The following is a 23,113-nucleotide window of genomic DNA, read 5'->3' on the forward strand; positions in this document are numbered from 1 at the left end:
TGAATAAAGTCCTATAGGACTCTTCTAATCTTCTCTGGCACAGTAAAAAATAAGGTTAAATAGTGATGAGCAGACTTACCCACATATCAAGAGGTAAAATACACCTATCAAATAACAAATATGGGAACTGATACCTAATTAGAAAGGTGCACCAATAGTGTGGCTGATTTTTTCCTTAACTGAGGAACACACATCATGTTCCACAGACTCAAGTTATGCAGAATTAGAACTGAGCCTAGTGAAATTAGGTGAGTTTATCCATGTGAATCTTGCATATGCCTTCTCTGAACGAAATCTGATTGTGCACTCCCTTTTGTACACTTACGCCTTATGCAGAAGAATGAAGAAAGTGGAAAAAACAAGGATATATCTTATCTATACACAGAAGTCCCAAGTTAAAAATTACAGCACTCTTTAAAATCAGAAGGGAAAAAAGTTTGTTTTTTCCAGTCATCGAGCTCTCAGAGTGCATTTTTTAAAGGGCACAAAAAGTGCAATTAAGGCTGTCTATTGTGAAGTTCTTTAGTGTGTTTTCCCACATTAGCATTAACAAGTAAATTGAAAGTCAAAATTTCAGTTTCTAAAACTAAAGCAACAGTCTTAGCTACCAAAGGTTTACTCTGCAGACAGACCCATCGATGCTAAAGGTGGTGAGTTATTGCTTTTGGGCAGAAAGAGTCTGGCCTCCAGGTTACTGTTTTTTCATGCTGGAGGAAAGAAAGAGGAGGAAATACAGAGTGACATCAGCAAAGTTCTTAGTTTAACAGCTTTAGAAGGGGTTCATGCAAGATGAAATCAGTTATTTTTGTCAAATCTACAAAAAGTGTTCACCAAAACAACCTTAGCCAAAAGATACATCATGAATATTAAATTAGAAATTATTCAACCCAACACTGTCCCCTACCTCAGTTATATTTTATACAAAAAAAAAGAAGAAGAAAGTAAGTTTCCATTGCTTCTATGAGTTGAAATAAATGGGAGAACAGACTTGGATTTACAATAAGAACAAGCTCTCTTTCACAAACGAAGCAAGATGTGTAAAAAAGCTGAGTAACACATCAAGTGCAAAAAGCATATATATGTGAAGTATTATTACTAATTGTTCAAGCTGTCCAAAAATGGAAAGTTCTGCCTGAAAAGTTCTGCATGTCTATCACTAAATGAGCTCAGGTAGTTCCCCTGCAGGCGGTGGCAGAAGGAATCCCTACCCTGGACGTTTCAGTGAGACTTCAAAAGTCCCTTTCAACACCAAAAAGTGATCATACCAGAACCAAATCATTGCTCCAAACCTATACACTGTTTTTTTCAAATCATGGATGCATGTGTGTAGTTTGTTCTAATTGTGCTAAATCAATTCCAAAAAGTCATTTCTAATGAGAACTAGAAAGCAGATTTCTTCCTTAAATAATTGTAGAATTCTTTATAAATGGAGAAAAGTTGGAATAGCTTTTTAAAAAATCCCATGTATTAAAGGAAAGGTGCATAAGCTTTGTAATGAGGGAGGCTGGAGCACACTAGCTCTATGACCTTGGAAAGGATGCTTAACCCCTTGGTGTCTCAGTTTTATCACCTGCTGAGCAAGGATCACCATCCCGTAGGTTTCTGTGTACGTGGGTTAATGTGCTAAACCCTTAGGGTTCAGTGGCTGCCCAGTAAGTAGCATCTATGGTTACTGCTGTTGTTCTGATAAATAGAGAATAAAATAAACATCTTGTGATGCGAATTTGTTTTTATATATTGAGGAAATATTGAATATCTGGAAAGAAGAATTATAATCCTGGACTCATGCTAAGATTATTTTTCTTTTGGAGAATTTTTCATTAAAGAGCTTCCTTGGGAATGGAGGCCTGCTACAGGAGGGAAAAACCCTTCTTTTCAGCCAGAATGTTAGACTGTGTTACTACTAATTCTTGAAATTAACCCTTTTGACTCATGTTCCTGGGAAGATAATGTGTGTTCTGAATATCAACACAGAAATGGCCTGTGGCAAAGAGGTCTCAGGATTGATCATTTTTAGAGCTCTTGCAACTTTTAGGTTCCTGAAGACAAGGATTTATAATAAAGGATGCCATGTCAAGATTGAAAATACAGGAAGAAATTAGAGACACATTAAAATCTCATAACTCTAACCTGTCAGATGCACAAGCAGAATGACCACCCAGAGAATCCTTTTGTTAAATAAGCTTTCCCCGAGAAAGAAAATAGAGAGTTGCAAACTTTTCCCATCTCACACACACACACACACTCACACCAGATAGTACATAATCAGAGAGCTTTTTAACTCCCTGGAAATCACTGCTGACATGTCCAGAAATAGCTCACATTATAGGTCTGACTACTCTAACACTGGAAGTATTCAGCAGGAGGTAGAACTTCAGATGTTGAAATATAAAGTTTCCCAGAGGCAGAAGGATAAACCACCAGATTTCTTCAGATTGCAGTTTAAAATGTCCAATTGGTTGTTTAGATTTTTCCAAAGCTCATCTGTAGATGACTATTATTAAGTTAGCTGTGCCTGCTTTGGTAAACAGGCGGCCTACCTTCACTTTTCAAAACACCAGTTTACCTCCTTCTAATCCTATCTCCTCAAAACAGTTGCCACTTCTTAAACAAGGAGCTGATAAAGCTAGTCACTTTTCTCCCCTCCATATCCCACATATTGTAAGCAGTTTAAATCTATGATCTGATCTTAAATGAAAGGTTTAAGTCAGTTGATACACTTGCTGCCAGTGTATCTGGCAGTGGGTCCACAGAATTTTAAAAGAAGTAAGGAGAAACACTAATGAAAGTTAAGAGAAGGGCATTCCTCACTTTCATCGAGTTGGGAGTGAACTAGAGGTATTCGAGTCCACCCTTCACGTGACTGATGAAGACCTGAGCTGCACACCACCACCCAGCTCATTAAAGTGGAGTTGAGAGTAAAACCTGACACCAACCCCTGGTTCAGTTTTCACTAATACACACATACATGTGCACACGCACACACACACACACACCCTCAATTCTACTTGAATTTCTTCCACTTGTTTGATAAAGAGTGAAACCACCAAACATTATTGTGAAAACCTTGTTTCACAGTTGACTAATTCCAGAGGGAGAGGGAAGGATGCCTCAAAGGCACTGTGCTTACGGGATTAACACCCAGCCAGGCACACTCACCAGGGGTGTGGGCTGCAGGAGGTTCCTGTGGGAGAAAGTACAAGGACCAAAAACAAATATCCTATGATTTAACTATGGGAAAGGCCTCTGTTTACCAAGTGGGGGAGGATGAATAATATTAATTGCCGCTTTGGGCTTCCTCCCCACAGTATTGTAGAGACTGGTTTTTCAAGCATTAGAAAAAGGGCCCAGACAAGCTACAACAACCCAGGGCACATTTTCTCACCTCCCTTCTGTGCCTAACACCCTTTCCGCCCCAGACCAGCTCCTGGTGCCTGGTCTCCATTAGCAGCATGCAGACCAGTACAGGATGGCAGGAGAGGAGGAAGGAGCAGTGGCAGCTCAGAAGACAAAACAGGTGGCAAGACCATAGCTCTGGTGTGTCCCCTCAGCCTGCGCCTGCCCAACGTGTAGGACAGAGCCGCCTGCCTGGATGGCAGTTGGGAGCAACCTTTGTGTTCATCTGGTCACCTTTAGTACTCACCCTTGCATTTTCCTTTTACCCTTCAAAACAGTGCTGTGTGTCTGGAGCCACATCAGTCCCACTGTCACCACCCCCTAAAACCTTGCATTCACACTGCCCCTGTGTTCTGCATCAAAGCCAATGGCTTTGTTTTCTTTCTTCATCTTCCTGCATCTCTCCAGCAGACTTGGCATGGTTGACTTTATGGGAATTTTGAAGTTAAATTAGGCTTGAAAGGATGGGTAGAATCCATTCCATTATATTCCAGGAGGTGAACCTAACATAAATCTTTTATAACATAACATAAACCTTTTATGGATGTCAGTTATTCAGGTATCACCTTCAGTTTTTCCATGTTATATATTCTAAATATTTAAATAGTAGTATTTACTTTAGTCTCAGTCTAAGCACTAAATATCTGTCAAATCATGGATGTGAAGTACATGTGTTTTTTTCTAGTTTTCATTAAACTTAAACAAATAGCATATTTAAAGTTTATTCATGTATCACCAAAAAGCATCTCAAGTGTCATCAGTAGGAAGCAGCAATTTTGGAAAATACTGAATTAATCAAATTAAAGCATGCAGTGGAGCATACATGACAGACTTGCCAGAAAAAGAGCACAAATGGTATTAAATAATGTTGGGTGGAAAGGCATGGGCCAAATTATGCAGACTTTTGATTTGGCAAAAAAACAGGAAGCAATGGAAGGTGGGGAATGAAATTAGAGCATGTTTAAAAGAAATTCACCTACGGGACATAAACCGGATGCACTGGAGGTTAGGAGGCCTGGATTTGAGAAAGCCAGAAATCTGTTACATATAAAATCGCCATGCCAGCTAGTAAGAGCTGGGACTAAACTGGCAGGCCCAAGATAGGGCACAGCCTGGAGAGTTCCATTATAGTAGGAAAAAACTGGCAGGGATGTTCAGAGAGAGGAGAAGAAAGCTGAAGGAGGAGACAAGGTCAAAGGCGAATACAGGCTTTCCTGTGAGTGGCTGCTAATGCTACTGGTAGATGATATGGGGGGAACTGGAGATAAAGATTTAAATGAAAATGCCCAATAAGCATTTAGTGACATGGTTCGAGCATGGATGAGAGGACAGGGCTACAGTGATGTGGGAGTCATAAGCAGAGATTGGACACATAAATTCATGGGATGGATACAGTCCCCAAGATAGCAAATAAGAAAGCGAAGTACAGTTCTGTTCAGGAATCCAGGCTGAATGAGCTGAACAGGAGCTCATTTATCAATACAACAAAATCTACTGAGCTATGTCTCTCAACCCTGATAGGACATTAGAGAGATTGGGGGACTTTAAAAATGAATCTGGGGAGGGGGGAGCCAAGATGGCAGCATGATTAGAGCAGCAGAAATCTCCCCAAACCACATATATCTATGAAAATATAACAAAGACAACTCTTCCTAGAATAAAGACCAGAGGACACAGGACAATATCCAGACCACATTCACACCTGAGAGAACCCAGCACCTTGCAAAGGGGGTAAGATACAAGCTCAGGCCCGGCGGGAGCTGAGCACCCCTCCCCCCAGCTCCCGGCGGGAGAAGAATAGGCAGAGCGGGAGGGAGACGGAGCCCAGGACTGCCGAACACCCAGCCCCAGCCATCTGGACCAGAGTGCAGACATAGTGCGTGCGTGGGGGGCCCTGGATACTAGGGAAACAGGGCAGCAAGAACAGTGAGGGGGCACCAGAGGCCTGGCGATGGAGGACATAAGAAAAGAGAGCGACCACGTTTTTTTTTTTTTCTGTTTTGGTTTGGCGAGCACTTTTTGGAAGTCTTAAAGGGATAGGGACCCCAATACTAGGGAAACAGGGCAGCAAGACCATGAGCAGATGCCTGAGGATGGCACGGGAAAATAAAGAAAAACGAGCGGCCACTTTTTTTTTTTTTTTTTAATTTAAAATTGTTTTTCTTTTTTTGTGGTCGTTGTTTTGTTTTGGCAGGTGCTTTTCAGAAGTCTTAAAGGGGCAGGGCGGGACACTTAATCCAGAGGTAGGGAATCCGGGGATCTCTGGGCACCCTAATCCCATGGGATGCAGGGAGCAGGGAGGCCCCTTACGGAGATAAATAGCCTCCAGGCTGCTCTCCCTCCAACGCAACTCCACCATCTTGGAGCAGCAGCCCGAACCAGGCCACACCCACAGCAACAGCGGAGATAAACTCCATAGCAGCCGGGCAGGAAGCAGAAGCCCTGTCTACGTGCAGCTGCGCAGCACAAGCCACTAGAGGTCGCTGTTCTCCCAGGAGAGGAGGGCCACAAACCAACAAGCAGGGAAGTTCTCCCAGCCGTCACTCGTCCCAGCTCTGCAAACTATTCCTATCACCATGAAAAGGCAAAGCTACAGGCAGAAAAAGATCACAGAGACAACACAAGAGAAGGAGACAGACCTAACCAGTCTTCCTGACAAAGAATTCAAAATAAGAATCATAAACATGCTGACGGAGATGCAGAGAAATACGCAAGAGATATGGGATGAAGTCCGGAGGGAGATCACAGATGCCAGAAAGGAGATCGCAGAAATGAAACAAACTCCGGAAGGGTTTATAAGCAGAATGGATAGGATGGAAGAGGCCATTGATGGAATTGAAACCAGGGAACAGGAACGCATAGAAACTGAAATAGAGAGAGATAAAAGGATCTCCAGGAATGAAACAATATTAAGAGAACTGTGTGACCAATCCAAAAGGAACAATATCCATATTACAGGGGTACCAGAAGAAGAAGAGAGAGGAAAAGGGATGGAAAGTATCTTGGAAGAAATAATTGCAGAAAACTTCCCCAAACTGGGGGAGGAAATAATCGAACAGACCATGAAAATACACAGAACCCCCAACAGAAAGGATCCAAGGAGGCCAACACCAAGACACATAATAATTAAAATGGCAGAGATCAAGGACAAGGAAAGAGTTTTAAAGGCAGCTAGAGAGAAAAAGGTCACCTAGAAAGGAAAACCCATCAGGCTAACATCAGACTTCTCCACAGAAACCCTACAGGCAAGAAGAGAATTGCATGATATATTTAATACAATGAAACAGAAGGGCCTTGAACCAAGGATACTGTATCCAGCATGACTATCATTCAAATATGATGGTGGGATTAAACAATTCCCAGACAAACAAAAGCTGAGGGAATTTGCTTCCCACAAACCACCTCTACAGAACATCTTACAGGGACTGCTCTAGATGGGAGCACTCCTAGAAAGAGCACAGCACAAAACACCCAACATATGAAGAATCGAGGAGGAGGAACAAGAAGGGAGAGAAGAAAAGAATCTCCAGACAGTGTATAGAACAGCTCAATAAGCGAGCTAAGTTAGGCAGTAAGATACTAAAGAGGCTAACCTTGAACCTTTGGTAACCACGAATTTAAAGCCTGCAATGGCAATAAGTACATATCTTTCAATAGTCACCCTAAATGTTAATGGGCTGAATGCACCAATCAAAAGACACAGAGTAATAGAATGGATAAAAAAGCAAAACCCATCTATATGCTGCTTACAAGAAACTCACCTCAAACCCAAAGACATGTACAGACTAAAAGGTAAGGGATGGAAAAACATATTTCAGGCAAACAACAGCGAGAAGAAAGCAGGGATTGCAGTACTAATATCAGACAAAATAGACTTCAAAACAAAGAAAGTAACAAGAGATAAAGAAGGACACTACATAATGATAAAGGGCTCAGTCCAACAAGAGGATATAACCATTCTAAATATATATGCACCCAACACAGGAGCACCAGCATATGTGAAACAAATACTAACAGAACTAAAGGGGGAAATAGACTGCAATGCATTCATTCTAGGAGACTTCAACACAACACTCACCCCAATGGATAGATCCACCGGGCAGAAAATAAGTAAGGACATGGAAGCACTGAACAACACAGTAGAGAAGATGGACCTAACAGACATCTATAGAACTCTACATCCAAAAGCAACAGGATAAACATTCTTCTCAAGTGCACATGGAACATTCTCCAGAATAGACCACATACTATGCCACAAAAAGAGCCTCAGAAAATTCCAAAAGATTGAAATCCTACCAACCAACTTTTCAGACCACAAAGGAATAAAACTAGAAATAAACTGTACAAAGAAAGCAAAGACACTCACAAACACATGGAGGCTTAACAACATGCTCCTAAATAATCAAGGGATCAATGACCAAATCAAAATGGAGATCCAGCAATATATGGAAACAAATGACAACAACAACACTAAGCCCCAACGTCTGTGGGACACAGCAAAAGCAGTCTTAAGAGGAAAGTATATAGCAATCCAAGCATATTTAAAAAAGGAAGAACAATCCCAAATGAATGGTCTAATGTCACAATTATCGAAATTGGAAAAAGAAGAACAAATGAAGCCTAAGATCAGCAGAAGGAGGGACATAATAAAGATCAGAGAAGAAATAGATAAAATTGAGAAGAATAAAACAATAGCAAAAATCAAAGAAACCAAGAGTTGGTTCTTCGAGAAAATAAACAACATAGATAATCCTCTAGCCAGACTTATTAAGAAGAAAAGAGAGTCAACACAAATCAACAGTATCAGAAACGAGAAAGGAAAAATCACGACGGACCCCACAGAAATACAAAGAATTATTAGAGAGTACTATGAAAACCTATATGCTAACAAGCTGGGAAACCTAGGAGAAATGGACAACTTCCTAGAAAAATACAACCTTCCAAGACTGACCCAGAAAGAAACAGAAAATCTAAACAGACCAATTACCAGCAACGAAATTGAAGTGGTAATCAAAACACTACCAATGAACAAAACCCCTGGGCCAGATGGATTTACCTCGTAATTTTATCAGACATACAGGGAAGACATAATACCCATTCTCCTTAAAGTTTTCCAAAAAATAGAGGACTAGGGGTACTCCCAAACTCATTCTATGAAGCTAACATCACCCTAATACCAAAACCAGGCAAAGACCGCACCAAAAAAGAAAACTACAGACCAATATCCCTGATGAACGTAGATGCAAAAATACTCAACAAAATATTAGCAAACTGAATTCAAAAATACATCAAAAGGATCATACACCATGACCAAGTGGGATTCATCCCAGGGATGCAAGGATGGTACAACATTCGAAAGTCCATCAACATCGTCCACCACATCAACAAAAAGAAAGACAAAAACCACATGATCATCTCCATAGATGCTGAAAAAGCATTTGACAAAGTTCAACATCCATTCATGATAAAAACTCTCAGCGAAATGGGAATAGAGGGCAAGTACCTCAACATAATAAAGGCCAACTATGATAAACCCACAGCCAACATTATATTGAACAGTGAGAAGCTGAAAGCATTTCCTCTGAGATCGGGAACTAGACAGGGATGCCCACTCTCCCCACTGTTATTTAACATAGTACTGGAGGTCCTAGCCACGGCAATCAGACAAAACAAAGAAATACAAGGAATCCAGATTGGTAAAGAAGAAGTTAAACTGTCACTATTTGCAGATGACATGATACTGTACATAAAATCCCTAAAGACTCCACCCCAAAACTACTAGAGCTGATATCGGAATACAGCAAAGTTGCAGGATACAAAATCAATACACAGAAATCTGTGGCTTTCTTATACACTAACAATGAACCAACAGAAAGAGAAATCAGGAAAACAACTCCATTCACAATAGCAACAAAAAAAAATAAAATACCTAGGAATAAACCTAACCAAAGAAGTGAAAGACTTATACTCTGAAAACTACAAGTCACTCTTAAGAGAAATTAAAGGGGACACTAACAGATGGAAACTCATCCCATGCTCGTGGCCAAGAAGAATTAATATCGTCAAAATGGCCATCCTGCCCAAAGCAATATACAGATTTGATGCAATCCTTATGAAACTACCAGCAACATTCTTCAATGAAATGGAACAAATAATTCAAAAATTCATATGGAAACTCCAAAGACCCCGAATAGCCAAAGCAATGCTGAGAAAGAAGAATAAAGTAGGGGGGATCTCACTCCCAAAACTTCAAGCTCTACTATAAAGCCATAGTAATCAAGACAATTTGCTACTGGCACAAGAACAGAGCCACAGACCAATGGAACAGACTAGACAATCCAGACATTAACCCAGACATATATGGTCAATCAATATTTGATAAAGGAGCCATGGACATACAATGGCGAAATGACAGTCTCTTCAACAGGTGGTGCTGGCAAAACTGGACAGCTACATGTAGGAGAATGAAACTGGACCATTGTCTAACCCCATATACAAAAGTAAACTCAAAATGGATCAAACACCTGAATGTAAGCCATGAAACCATTAAACTCTTGGAAGAAAACATAGGCAAAAACCTCTTAGACATAAACATGAGTGACCTCTTCTTGAACATATCTCCCCGGGCAAGGAAAACAACAGCAAAAATGAGTAAGTGGGACTATATTAAGCTGAAAAGCTTCTGTACAGCAAAAGACACCATCAATAGAACAATAAGGATCCCTACAGTATGGGAGAATATATTTGAAAATGACACATTCGATAAAGGCTTGACGTCCAGAATATATAAAGAGCTCACATGCCTCAACAAACAAAAAACAAATAACCCAATTAAAAAATGGGCAGAGGAACTGAACAGACAGTTCTCCAAAAAAGAAATACAGATGGCCAACAGACACATGAAAAGATGCTCCACATCGCTAATTATCAGAGAAATGCAAATTAAAACTACAATGAGGTATCACCTCACACCAGTAAGGATGGCTGCCATCCAAAAGACAAACAACAACAAATGTTGGCGAGGCTGTGGAGAAAGGGGAACCCTCCTACACTGCTGGTGGGAATGTAAGTTAGTTCAACCATTGTGGAAAGCAGTATGGAGGTACATCAAAATGCTCAAAACAGACTTACCATTTGACCCAGGAATTGCACTCCTAGGAATTTACCCTAAGAATGCAGCAATCAAGTATGAGAAAGTTCAGTGCACCCCTATGTTTATCGCAGCACTATTTACAATAGCCAAGAATTGGAAGCAACCTAAATGTCCATCGATAGATGAATGGCTAAAGAAGATGTGGTACATATACACAATGGAATACTACTCAGCCATAAGAAAAGGGCAAATCCAATCATTTGCAGCAACATGGATGGAGCTGGAGGGTATTATGCTCAGTGAAACAAGCCAAGCGGAGAAAGAGAAATACCAAATGATTTCACTCATCTGTGGAATATAACTACAAAGGAAAAACTGAAGGAACAAAACAGCAGCAGAATCACAGAACTCAAGAATGGACTAACAGGTACCAAAGGGAAAGGGACTTGGGAGGATGGGTGGGTAGGGAGGGATAAGGGGGGAGGAGAAGTAGGGGGGTATTAAGATTAGCATGCATGGGGGGTGGGAGAAAGAGGAGGGTTGTACAACACAGAGAAGGCAAGTAGTGATTCTACAACATTTTGCTATGCTGATGGACAGTGACTGTAAAGGGGTTTATAGGGGGGACCTGGTATAGGCGAGAGCCTAGTAAACATAATATTCGTCATGTAAATGTAGATTAGTGATACAAAAAAAAAACAAAAAAAGGCAGTTCCTGTGTGGTAACCTCCAATGAGTTTCTACACAAGGGTATAAAGGGCATATAAAAGTGTAGGCAAAGGGTCTCTTTGTGTTTATACAGAGGATCAAAGCCTAATTGGGCTACCCCGAAAATGAACTAAGGTACGATATGAAAAAGAACTTCCAACATCAGCACTCTCTGGAAGAATCATGCCAGAAGATCATCATCAAAAAACCCCAACAAAGATCCACGCACTGCTACAGGTGTAGATGCACTCATCCCACCAGTTTCTGGACTTGCCATGGGAATGAGGAAGGAGATATCTAAGCTGGCCTGTGCATACAGTAAAACAACAAATTTGACTGGATCTATACTGTTGGAACTCAACCAAGAATTAGGAGAAGTGCAAATTGTAGTGCTCCAAAATCTTACAACTACAGACTATTTACTGTTAAAAGAACATAAGGGATGTGAACATTCCCCAGGAATGGGTTGTTTTAATTTGTCTGATTTCTCTCAGACTGTTCAAGTTCAGTTGGACAATATCCACCATATCATACATAAGTTTTCACAAATGCCTAAGGTGCCTAACTGGTTTTCTTGGTTTCACTGGAGATGGCTGGTAATTACAGATATGCTTTGGTTATGTAACTATACTCCTGTTATGTTAATGTGTGTGCGCAACTTAAGTAGTAGCTTAAAACCTATACATGCTGAAGTTACTCTACAAGAAGATATGTCAAAGAAATAATCAATCTTCCCATGTTTTCTTCCACCTGCTACTTCTATAGCTTTTCTTCTTCCTTCCTAATTACAACCCTTAAATAGAATTCGTGCCTCATATCAAATTTACCGAGTATCATAATTCTTCCAAGTGGTAAAGATACCTCAAGACAAATGCTGGGCATAGAAGCTACAGGGCATTATTATGCAAAGAAATAAAAAGCTAACCTTTTCAAACAATAAGGCTTCTCTCTCACTTACCAACTTTACATTTCCCTGTATGGCCCCGGAAGATGACTGGTTAGCCAGAGACGGGTAAGATTCCTCAAGAGAGGAACAACCTAAGACAGGCACAGTCGCAGGGGGGTCATCAGGTGAGAAATTGGGGATCAACAGAGGTGAGGCTTAGAACCTCACCCCCCCTGTTCTGAGAGAAATCTTCTGCATACGTGGATGTTTTATTGCCCTTGTCTAGCTTGGATTAACACATAGTCTACAGGCACACACCTGATCATCTACATTTGCTCTCTTACAACTCTAAACTATGTTTTCTACCTTTATCTTGTATCTACCTACCACTTCAGCATTTTATTAAAAATAGTAATAATAAAGAGAGAAATGTGGTATCCACATATAAATCAAGTATAAAAATCAAATGAGTATTCATATTTGAACTGACTGTTTATAGTTCATAATGCATGAGCAAAACCGAAAGTTTCTGTGATGACTGCCCTTGTACTGTTCACCATGTAATTTATTCACTATGTAAGAATTTGTTCTCCATGTAAGAACTTGTTTGCTATGCTTCAGAAAATTGGAGATTGACGAAAATTAGGCTTGGGGTGGATTAATGATTGTGCATTGAGCATTGACTCCCCTATACAGAATTTTATTGTTGTTAACAACCATTTGATCAATAAATATGAGAGATGCCCTCACAAAAAAAAAAAAAAATGTACACACTTCCAATTGTAAAATAAATAAGTAACCGGGATGTAATGTATAGCATAAGGAATATAGTCAAAATATTGTAACAACTTGGTATGGTGATATCTGGTACCTAGAATTATCATATATATAAATGTTGAATCACTGTGTTGCACACCTGAAACTAATGTAATGTAATACTGTGTGTCAACTACCCTTCAATAAAAAATGATTATCTACAAAAAAAAAAAAAAATGAATCTGGGTGTCACCCCTGACCAATTAAATATGGATCTCTGGGACCATGGCATTAACATTTTTATCAAATTAAGATTCTGAGAAGTACAAAAAATTCTAAACACTTAAAAACTTTAAGCCCGATGTCTTAATCTTGTAGTACAGTGAGAAGAGACTCCACTTTCTAGAACATTTTCTACATAGAAATAATATATGAAATAAAGTACATGAATGTATTAATAGTGATTTTGTATCACAGCATTTCTGATATTTTCCTTTATTATTTTCTGAAATTTCCATTTTTATGAAAACCCTTTTTCCCCATTTTATTCAGTGTTTTAGTTGTTTCAGTTAGGAGGCCTATTCAAGATATCTAGTTTGGACAATCACTTCTAAAAGGAAAAAAAAGAGTTACTTCTTTATGTGCACATTGCCAAGTTTTATCACAATTGTCAATGTTTCTAAAATTGCAGAACCTAGTAAGGTATTTTGTTTTTTCCTTTATTTCTTAAAATTTTTTACACCTATTTGGCTATAGTCTGTACATAATATCTTTAGAGATGTTCTTAACTTGGAAATCTTAGTATTAAATCTCATTATTTGCAAAGCTTTAAAAATCTAATATAAAAAAAAGCAACAAAACATTTTAAAAGAATCTGAAAAATCATTTAAAGGTTTTTTTTTTCTTGATTTCCACACATTGGAAAGGAAAGGAATAACCTTCCAAGAGAAGATGCCTCTCTTCCTCCTTTCCCTAAGTAATGATCCCTGACTTTCATCTGAAATATTTTTTTCAGATATGAATTTGAATGGGTGGAGACAATCCATTCAAATAATCATATGTACAGATAAGGCTTTGATATTGGAAAATTACTTTAGTCATTCATCCTCCTGTCAGAACAATTTCCCCCATATAGTTAAAATCATTATTTTCTAAAACTCAGTAAATCATGTTAGGGATTTAACACTCTGTTTTTTCTTGGTAACAATAAAAATAATGTCTTACATTTACATGGGCTTACTATGTGGTAAGATGAGGAAACTGAGTCCAAAAGAGGTTAAATAACCTAAGATTATATAACTTCCTATAAAGAAATACAAAGCTCATGATTAAATTCTAAATTAACTGGGTGACAACTCACTAAGAAATAAACATGTGTAAAAGTGTTGAAAATCCTAGACTATTAGAAATGTTTTCTTGATGATCAAGATTTTTATATCATAAATGTTTTCTTCTTCACATCCTTTTAAATACACCGTGTTTCCCTAGCCTCTCCCCTCCTCATTTCTACAGAACAAGTGATGTGTATCCTTCACACAAGAGCCCTTCAAATATTTGGAAACAGGTTTAGGTCCCCTGGTAAGCTCTATCTACAGGTCAAGCAGGTGTATTGGTTGACCTGTTACCCACAGAGACCTCCTTATCTTCCTGATTACTCTCCCCTAAACTCTTAAGGAGGTCTACATTTTTTTTTCTGAACTCTGTGTTCTGTAGTAGCAAACATGATATTTCAAATCAAGTTCGATCAAAACAGAAGGGGAGAAAATATTGCCCACTTGGCTTTTGATCCTCTCTCCTAATGGGCATTTCCTACTGGGATTTTTCTTATTTAAGTCCTATTCTGGCTTCACTGCTGATACTGTGAATGACCTTAAGTCTTTCCCAAAGGTGCTGAGGCCAAGCCACACAGCCCACTTTTATGTTTGTAAATTGCTTATTTCTTTTTATAGGCATTAGTTAACATTCTTTTCTAACTCACTTTCAGAGTGACCTAGATATGGCAGGACAAAAACACATGGAACCAAACTCTACACAAAACTCCCTAAAGAAAATACCACTTAAGCCTTAATGCTCATTCTATATGAAACTTCCTAAAGTTTATATTATTATTTTAATACCAAAGGGATACTTTCAAATGATTCTTTCATCTCCCTATAGGATTTCTGAAGTCATTATGGGGTGCCCTTGCAAAATTTATAAAACCAAGCCATAGTCTCTTGAAATACCTCCTCTATTGGAAAGGCTAGTTTTCATTTGATTGGGGGAAGAGTAACTGATATTTTTATCATTTTATCAGGAGGCAAAATTCACACTGCAATGTACACAAAGACAAGGATATGGCATGATGAACAGAAGACTGGGAGTTTCTCCAAACAGGAGCCAAACCTTCATGATCTCGAACAGCAGCTCCAACTGTTTGAATGAGGGGGCAGAACAAAACCTGTGAGATTGTGATGGAGCACGGTGCTTAATGGAGAGAGTCAGGGTAATCAAAACTGAAATAGAGGCCAAAAGTAAAAAAAAAAAAAAAAAGTAAGAAGGAGGTGAGGTAGCAAATTGAGTGAGGAAAATAATAGTTGTCAAAATGATAAAGTTACAGAGTCAAGACTTAGGAAGGGATTGGAAGTAGGAAAAATAGAGGGTGATTTTACAGAAGAGATGGAGTAATTCACCAAAAATTGCTGGAGTAGAACTGAATAATCAAGGGCATAGTAACTAAAAACTATTGTTTCCCAGAAGAATTTTTAAGATACAGGCATTTTTTCATGTTTAATATTGGCTTAATATGAAATTAAGAAGTGCTTCACTTTCAGGAACTCTGGCTAAGTGAGCTGAAGGTCATCTACCAAGAAGAAAGCAGGATTTCTCAAGCTTGGCAGGACACTGGAATAGTTCGGAAAACTTTAAAAAATTGTTTAATTTTTCTTCATTTGGTTTCTTTTTTAGTTGATTTTTAACTTTGCAAGTGAAATTATTTTTTAAAAAAAGCATTGCTTTTTGAATCTATTCAGTTTAAAGCTTAACTCAACAGGGAGTCATTACTAGACCGGTGGAAAATTACCTCTGTAGCTTTATTTAATTTTTCTGGATGATTTGAACTTGAAGACATCTTCCTTCCCTTGCAATTTCCTTATAATTTTCGTTTTGAATTTTTTATGATGTCACAGTGAAATGCTCCTTCAGTAATTCTATACTGAATTAGTACTTTGATTCCCTATGCAAATGATGTCCCCATTGAGAAAGACATACTAATTTCAAAATCTACATTGCAAAACAGTCTCAAGTTCAAGTTTCCCACCACTAAGAACAGGTTGTGGGGAAAAAAGAAAAAAACTAATTAAAATACTGATATGAAATTACTGGTTGCTGGGAAAAGCATGACTTCCCGAGAAAAATAAGATGCTTTGCCTGAAAATGTTCCTGCTAAGAATATGATTTTTCAAGAATATTATGCCTTTGTTATCACAGGGCCGATGCTCTAGAATTCATTAATTGTTTTTTCCTAAACCATTTAAATTTAAATATCAAGGCTTTCTATTTGCAATTCTAAGATACAGATAAAACTCTATTTAGAATATTCCCAATTTCAAAAGAAAGGGACAAAAGCAACCAGGCATTCTATATCCTTATATTAAAAATATGTTTTGAAAATTTCTCCATTTTATAGTTGTGAAACACTACCTCCCTGTGTAGAACTGAAGGAATTTTTAATTAGTTGATACTGAATGTTAACCTAGAAGTTAAAAATAAATACATTTCAACTTTGTAATATAGTGAAAAAGGGGAACTGTTATGGAACTGGTGGATAAAAATAGCAAACATTTTCAGCCTAATGAATTAATGTGAAACTTGTAATTGTTTTCTGAATCACTAAGTTTCGCCAAACTGTCCATCCTTCACTTTACACTAAATAGATTGGAAGTTTGTGTATCCCTAGTTACCTTTCCAAAAAAGTAGGTTTGATTAATTTCACCCTCTTCTCACAGGAATTTGATCAGGACACATTGCTCAGGTTTGGCTCGTGTTTCTCTAGTTCACCTGATTCTTCCCTTATTTCTCTAAACCTAACTATCCTTCCTTTCCAACCATCAAGCTTTTCTTCTCTCTTGATCTTGGTAGATACACAAAAACACAGCCCGTGAGAAAGGAAAGTGAGAAAGAGACTTCATGGGTATATTCAGTGTATTTGTACCTTTTTGAGAAGGAAAGGAGAATTCATATTTCTTGTGCATTGACTATGTGCAGGCACTTCTTACACATGATACATAATCCACACACCTGTCTGCTAGATGCCACCCATTTAAGGATATCTTTCTGTTATGCCTTACTGACTACTCCTTTACACACCAAGAGGGTGCCCCTGATATCCTTCAGGAGAGAAAGGGTCAAATACCCTAAATCATAGTCATTGGCAAACTTTCACAAAATTCCATTGGTTACTGAAAGATCATACACATAGCAAAGCATCTACCTCGAGATGCATATTGTAAGCATGTCTCAACAGCAGTGAGACTTAGAATCAGGCTTCCCCAGTCATTCTATAGAGATCTGTTTTTCTATGTCAAAAGTGAACAAAAAACACCTCCTTTACAATCCTTTCAGATCAAAATATTGTCTGTCCTACTCCATAGTGGCTCTTATCAAAAATCTGAGAGAATAACAGATACAGGGCAGTGAATGAATAGGCAAACCATTCATGCTCTAGGAATCTAAGGCATGTCCCTGAATCTTACACTCTAGAAAGCAATATACTAATCCTTATAACCTTTAACATTGAGCTTAACACTTTATTTTTGGGTCAAATTCTCAAAAGCACCCCTAAGAAATAACCTTTGAAACCCCTTACTATGACTGCTGCATGGTGCTAAGGCAGATAGCTCTACTACCCAGTGCCCCAGCCATAAAAAGCTCTCATGTGATTTGAGGCTAGAAGAGATTTCTTCTCCTGAGGAATGAATTCCTTCTCCCCTCACAGTCCCTTTCTACTTTGGAAGCTTGGAAACTGAGATAAATTTGAAGCTGAAACAAAGAAACCATAAATAACATTTATTTTTGCAGAGCATTTCTTCTTTGTTCCTAATTTTCTACTCATATTTAGCTAGGTTGTTTAAAGTTATCTGTAATTCCAAGTTCCTCTGTATCCTATATTAAGATAGAGTCAATGCATATGTGAATTTAATAAATGCTAAGCACTCACCATGTTTATATAACTGAATTATTTATTCTCAACAATTCTATGAAAGTAAACATTCTAAAATGCAAGTACATGTCATCTTTGACTAAAGGTCCATCCTGCCTGCCACTGGCTTAAGAAAAATGTCCAGTTTCCCAAATATCCAAGTTCTAATGTCCATGTTGTTAAGGCTACACATAGTTCCCACATCTCCCTGCCCTCTAAAGAAAGTTCCATCTATGGCAGGGCCTGATACGGATCTCTTGGGATGTAGAAGCAGGAGGTTAGGCAAAGAAGGGACCAGAGAAGGAGAATAACTTAGAGACCTTAAATAAACTTAATAAAGAGATAAGGAAGGGGGAGGAGAGGAGGGACAGAAGAGTGCTGGGTGCCAAGAATATACTGGAGAAGAAAGGACGCAGGATCTGTCTTGAAGTGCTAAAAAAATAGGATTTGGAGGGATGACGGGATGAGATTTTAATGTTCTTTGAGAAACTGAAGTAAAAAATCAAAACTACTATGTAGATAACTGTCAAATCACTGTGTTATATACTTGAAACCAATATAATATTATATATCAACCACACTTCAGTAAAAAAAAAAAAAAAAAAAAATCAAAACTACTTGTGACCTTTGTGACCGGACTTGTCTTTCTTACAGGCCAGTCCATAAAGAAACTGGACTGTCTTGGGTGCTGGATTCTATTCAGATTACATAAAATGCATAAACCATTTTTTAAAATTTGGCCACTATGACTTTTGCCCCTTCCCCCACCGACTCACTCTGTCTCCAAGTGTTGCCTGCAGTTTACAGGGCCCATCCTGTTTTTCTATTCAGTTTGCACTTGTCACACCTTGTCTTGTGTACATAAAGCACTCATTGTCACCCCTTCTTTTACACCAGGCCAAAGCTTACAATTTCTTCAAAATCAGCATAAATATTTATCCTACAGGAAGGCTTCCTTCCCACCACTTCTATGTCTCAGATCTGATAGTGGCAGAGAAAGCACATGACTGTTTACTTCTGTCCCAGCCATTACACTGAACTTCATTACAGTAGGAAGATGAACCAAAATTCAATGAACAAGGTTCAAATGGAAACTAGGAGAAAAACACACAGCATCAAGAACTCAGAATGGTTATAAATTAAATCTCCTTTCGCAAACTATACCAGCAGAAAATGATTCACAAAGATGATGTTATCTGGTTCATAGTAAAATGACTGGGACTTATACTACCAACAAGGCATTGAAGATGTAGGGTGCATATGAAATCTCCAAAATATTATCTTCCTAAGCAAACTCCCAAAATTGGGAATGAGAGAAAAAACAGAGATGGCTTTGATTAAATAAATATCTGAAAATTTATAACTCATCTGAAATATATCATAATTAGACTTTCAGAAAAGTTGGTGGTATGGTAAGAGATATCCACATTCCTTCTTAGAAACTGAGCCAAATCACAGGAAAAACAAGAATAGGGAAAGCATCCTGCATCAGAGTTCACATTGGTCAAATCCCAGGGGCACATCTGATTAATTTTAGCAGAAATATTTTTTTTTACATGATATTATATAGTGATCAGAGTCATTACGAAACTGAACAAACAGACTCCAAGTTAAGTTTACAGAAATGACTGAGAACCACACTACAGAACTGAGCTAGGAAGAAAATGGTACCTGTCAAATCAGGCACCTACCCACAAAACCTGGAACCTGCTACCCATAATTGGGAAACCCCCACAGAATTGGAGACCCCAGGATGGTGTTTGCTAGCAGAAGCAGTGCAGCCAGCACCTCACTTCTCTCTTTTGAAGGTCATGGAAATGCATCTGAATGATAAACCTGTCACATTTTGCACTCTAGCTGAGTGTCTAGGAAATGTAGTGCTTAGTATTTCAGTTCTCACATACAGAAAGACACATTAGGTGAAAACAGACCCTGGACACGAGTCCCCCAGATCACCTGCCAGTGTGCAGCTGCCTCCTCAACAAAGCTCATAACGAAGGGGAGATTAACCTGAAGGACTCATCAACAACGCACACAGTTTCCCTTCCCCCAGAGGGGTACCAGGACACAGGAGCGAACTAACAAAATCCTAAGGGAAAAAAACCATATACCTCTGTATTAGAGGGGACATGGCTAGAGATGAGGTGGGTACCACTCAGCTTGGGGTCCTATCACCAACACATGCGAGGCTAGGCTACCCCATTGGGAGGGGAATCCTGGCCACACCAGAGAAAAAGCCTGCAGTGGGATATGTTCTGTCTGGCTTCTCTCCAAAGCAGCAGACTTTTCTCAACTGGAAGCATTCTGTTTCTACCAACAAGGTAGGGCTGGCCCTGGTAGCACTGCATACTTGGAGTATAAGAAATATGGCCCCAGGGCAGCAGTTTCAAACAATCAAATAGTAGAGACCATGTTCTCCTGTGGATGTGTTTATCTTCCTCCCCACTCCCCTCAGACTTATAAATGAAAATTTAACTGAATTAATTCAGCTAAACACCTTAGGTTCTAAAAGGAAGAGATCAATAGCCATGTAAATACTCACTATTTGGGGATATTGGAGGCAAGGACAGACATGCTTCAGTTCAGGAATGAACACATAGAGACAAGCACGCATCTGCAAAAAAAATAAAAATAGAGTCAACAGCCACTTATACCACCCATAGGAAAATTAAAGAAAATTAATAAGGCCAGAGAGGGACAGAGTACACAAGACCAGAGATGAAAGACCACTAATATTAAGAGAAAAAAATAAGAGAACAAGTAATGGAATAGAGGCATTTTAAATGGCACTAGAAGCAGCAAAGATTTGATTCAACCACAGAAAATAAACAGCAGGGTATCTTTCAGAATTAGAATAAAAAAATAAGTGCAATAGATAAAATATATGAAAAATAAACCAGATGCTTAATATATGGGTAACAGATATTCAATCAATAAATGTTTTTGGACATCTTTGTGCATGGCTTAAAGCAAAATAGAGTGCATATGAAGATACTGGAAGAAAATTTTCCTAAACTGAGAAAAGACTCAAGCAGATAAAAAAGGCTCACCATATACTTAGAAAAAATAATTAAAAATTAACACTTTGTTTCATCATGGTGAAATATTAGGTGGGAGAAAGGTAAAATTAAGGCTGTTCCTGTGCTTTTAAATGAGCACATTAGATACTGGAAACAATGGAACAATTTGTATGAAAATTTCAAGGAGAAAATCGTGAGCCAGGAATGCTATACTGAAACAAGTTACTCACATTTAAAAGCAAAAATATTCTCAGTTTTATTTCCTTAAATTTTTGCATGCCAACCACTCTTGCAACCTTCTTAGAAAAAGTTACTTGAAAAATATTTCCATCAATTAACCAACACAGCAAGATATAGATTTCAAAAATAGGTAAGATGTGATATAAAAACTATCAGTCAGGAGGCAAGACACAACATTTATCCAAAACTAGGTCTAAATATGAAGGTTTTGTAGCCTCATATAATAAGTACAGGGTATCCAACAGTTGATTGTTTTCAGTGATCTGTTGCAACAATTTCCTCAAGGTATTTCCCACCCACCCATTCTGTGTCCTGGGCAGGCTGGCTTTCATCCTCAGAGCTGCTGCTCATGATTACACAGCTGCTACCAGAACAGGCATCATTCTACGAGTCCATGAGTGACGGGTAGATGAAAGAGAGCAGTCTGATACACCCATCTCTCTTCTAACCAAAAAATTCTCTCCCAAGAATTCCCCAACAATATCTCCCTGCCTCTCACTGGCCAGAACTAGTCCAAGTGCATCTCAATGACGGGCAGGACAGAGCATTTGTCACTCTGTGGCTCTGTCACAGACTGACGGCCTCTCAGACTCGGAAACAGGGCTGCCAACCAAGAGTTGTCATGTCTACCATCAAGTAAATATCATTATAGTTATTGTAAAGTTCTGCAAAACATTTGTATGTTAGTATTTGAAAGATACAGATACACTTTTTAAAAATGTGTTACATGTAGACAAAACTCAGGATATACCAACATAAATCCCAATGGGGCGGAGGTGGGAAGACTGGAGGTCATGATACGTACTAAAACTAATATGAGTAAAATAGTCCCTCCCCCCTCCCCGTCTCTTTCCTTTATTGATGGAGAGACCTGTATACATCAAGATGTGTAATCCTTACCTTGGAAATGGCGAAGAGACAGGACAGTTCTCTGGAAGATATACTGAGAATCCTCCTGTTGCTTCAACATTTCCCTGACTCCCTACCTCACTCCTCACTCGGGCAGCACCAAAACGAACCTATCACTTCTTTAAGAAGAATGCAGGCATTGAGCTTATGCTGCGTACCATGAACTTCACAAATGCCACAGGCAAGGGAAGAAGTCCAGGGCACAACTCTTTGGCCAACTACAAGGACAGAATCAGAGCAGAAGCCCAAGAACAGTCAGCTCAGTAAATTCTGCTGTGTGTGTGTGTGTGTGTGTGTTAGAGAGAGAGAGACAGAGACAGAGACAGAGAGATGGTAAAAAGAAACAAACCTGCAGTAGTTTAAAAAGGCCTGGTTCAGAGGTTCTGACTAAACCAGAGGCCGGAGAAAGCTTTCTGAACTCAAATGAGTGTTAGAGCTTCAGTTACAGATCTGTCCCTTGGGAAAACAAGGAGCCAGCTAGCTGAACCAACACAGACCCACCCACCCAGGAAGGGAAAGGAGGGCACCATTCAAGCCAAGCTGGCCCGGCGCACTCACTGCCGAAAGTCCTTCGGTAATCATACCCCACTCCATCCCCCTCTCTTTACAAGTGTGAAAACTGAGAGATGGTGTTAGAGATTCTTTAAATTCACGTTCCTCACTCAACTCCCCAAGGCCTTCATCCCTCAAGGCTCCCCCGTTTGCCTGGGGCATTGATTTTCTCCTCTTCACTCAGTCAAGATAAGCAGTTAAAGGAAGAGGAGTAGGGAATGAAGTCGTGGTGAGAGTCCATGAACTTTGTCCGTTATTTCTTAGTCTTTGCCCAATGTAAAATATTTCATCCTATTTTTTGAGAGAAAGAGAACTTCTTCCCATGCCTTTTAACTTTCTTTTAATCCCAAAAGATTTTCTCCCATGACTCATCC

The 23,113-nt window shown here is 38.9% G+C and overlaps 1 long non-coding RNA gene across 1 annotated transcript in view; it reads right to left on the reverse strand.

The window, feature by feature from the left end:
- LOC130683817 (uncharacterized) overlaps positions 1-23,113 on the reverse strand; it is a 300,312-nt gene that overhangs the window by 204,038 nt on the left and 73,161 nt on the right. The window contains exon 2 of the long non-coding RNA XR_008997815.1: positions 20,561-20,632. This is a non-coding gene — a long non-coding RNA (uncharacterized LOC130683817). The remainder of the gene's footprint in view (positions 1-20,560; positions 20,633-23,113) is intronic.

The sequence above is a fragment of the Manis pentadactyla genome, chromosome 5 (genome assembly GCF_030020395.1).
Source record: "Manis pentadactyla isolate mManPen7 chromosome 5, mManPen7.hap1, whole genome shotgun sequence".
Lineage (NCBI taxonomy): Eukaryota > Metazoa > Chordata > Mammalia > Pholidota > Manidae > Manis > Manis pentadactyla.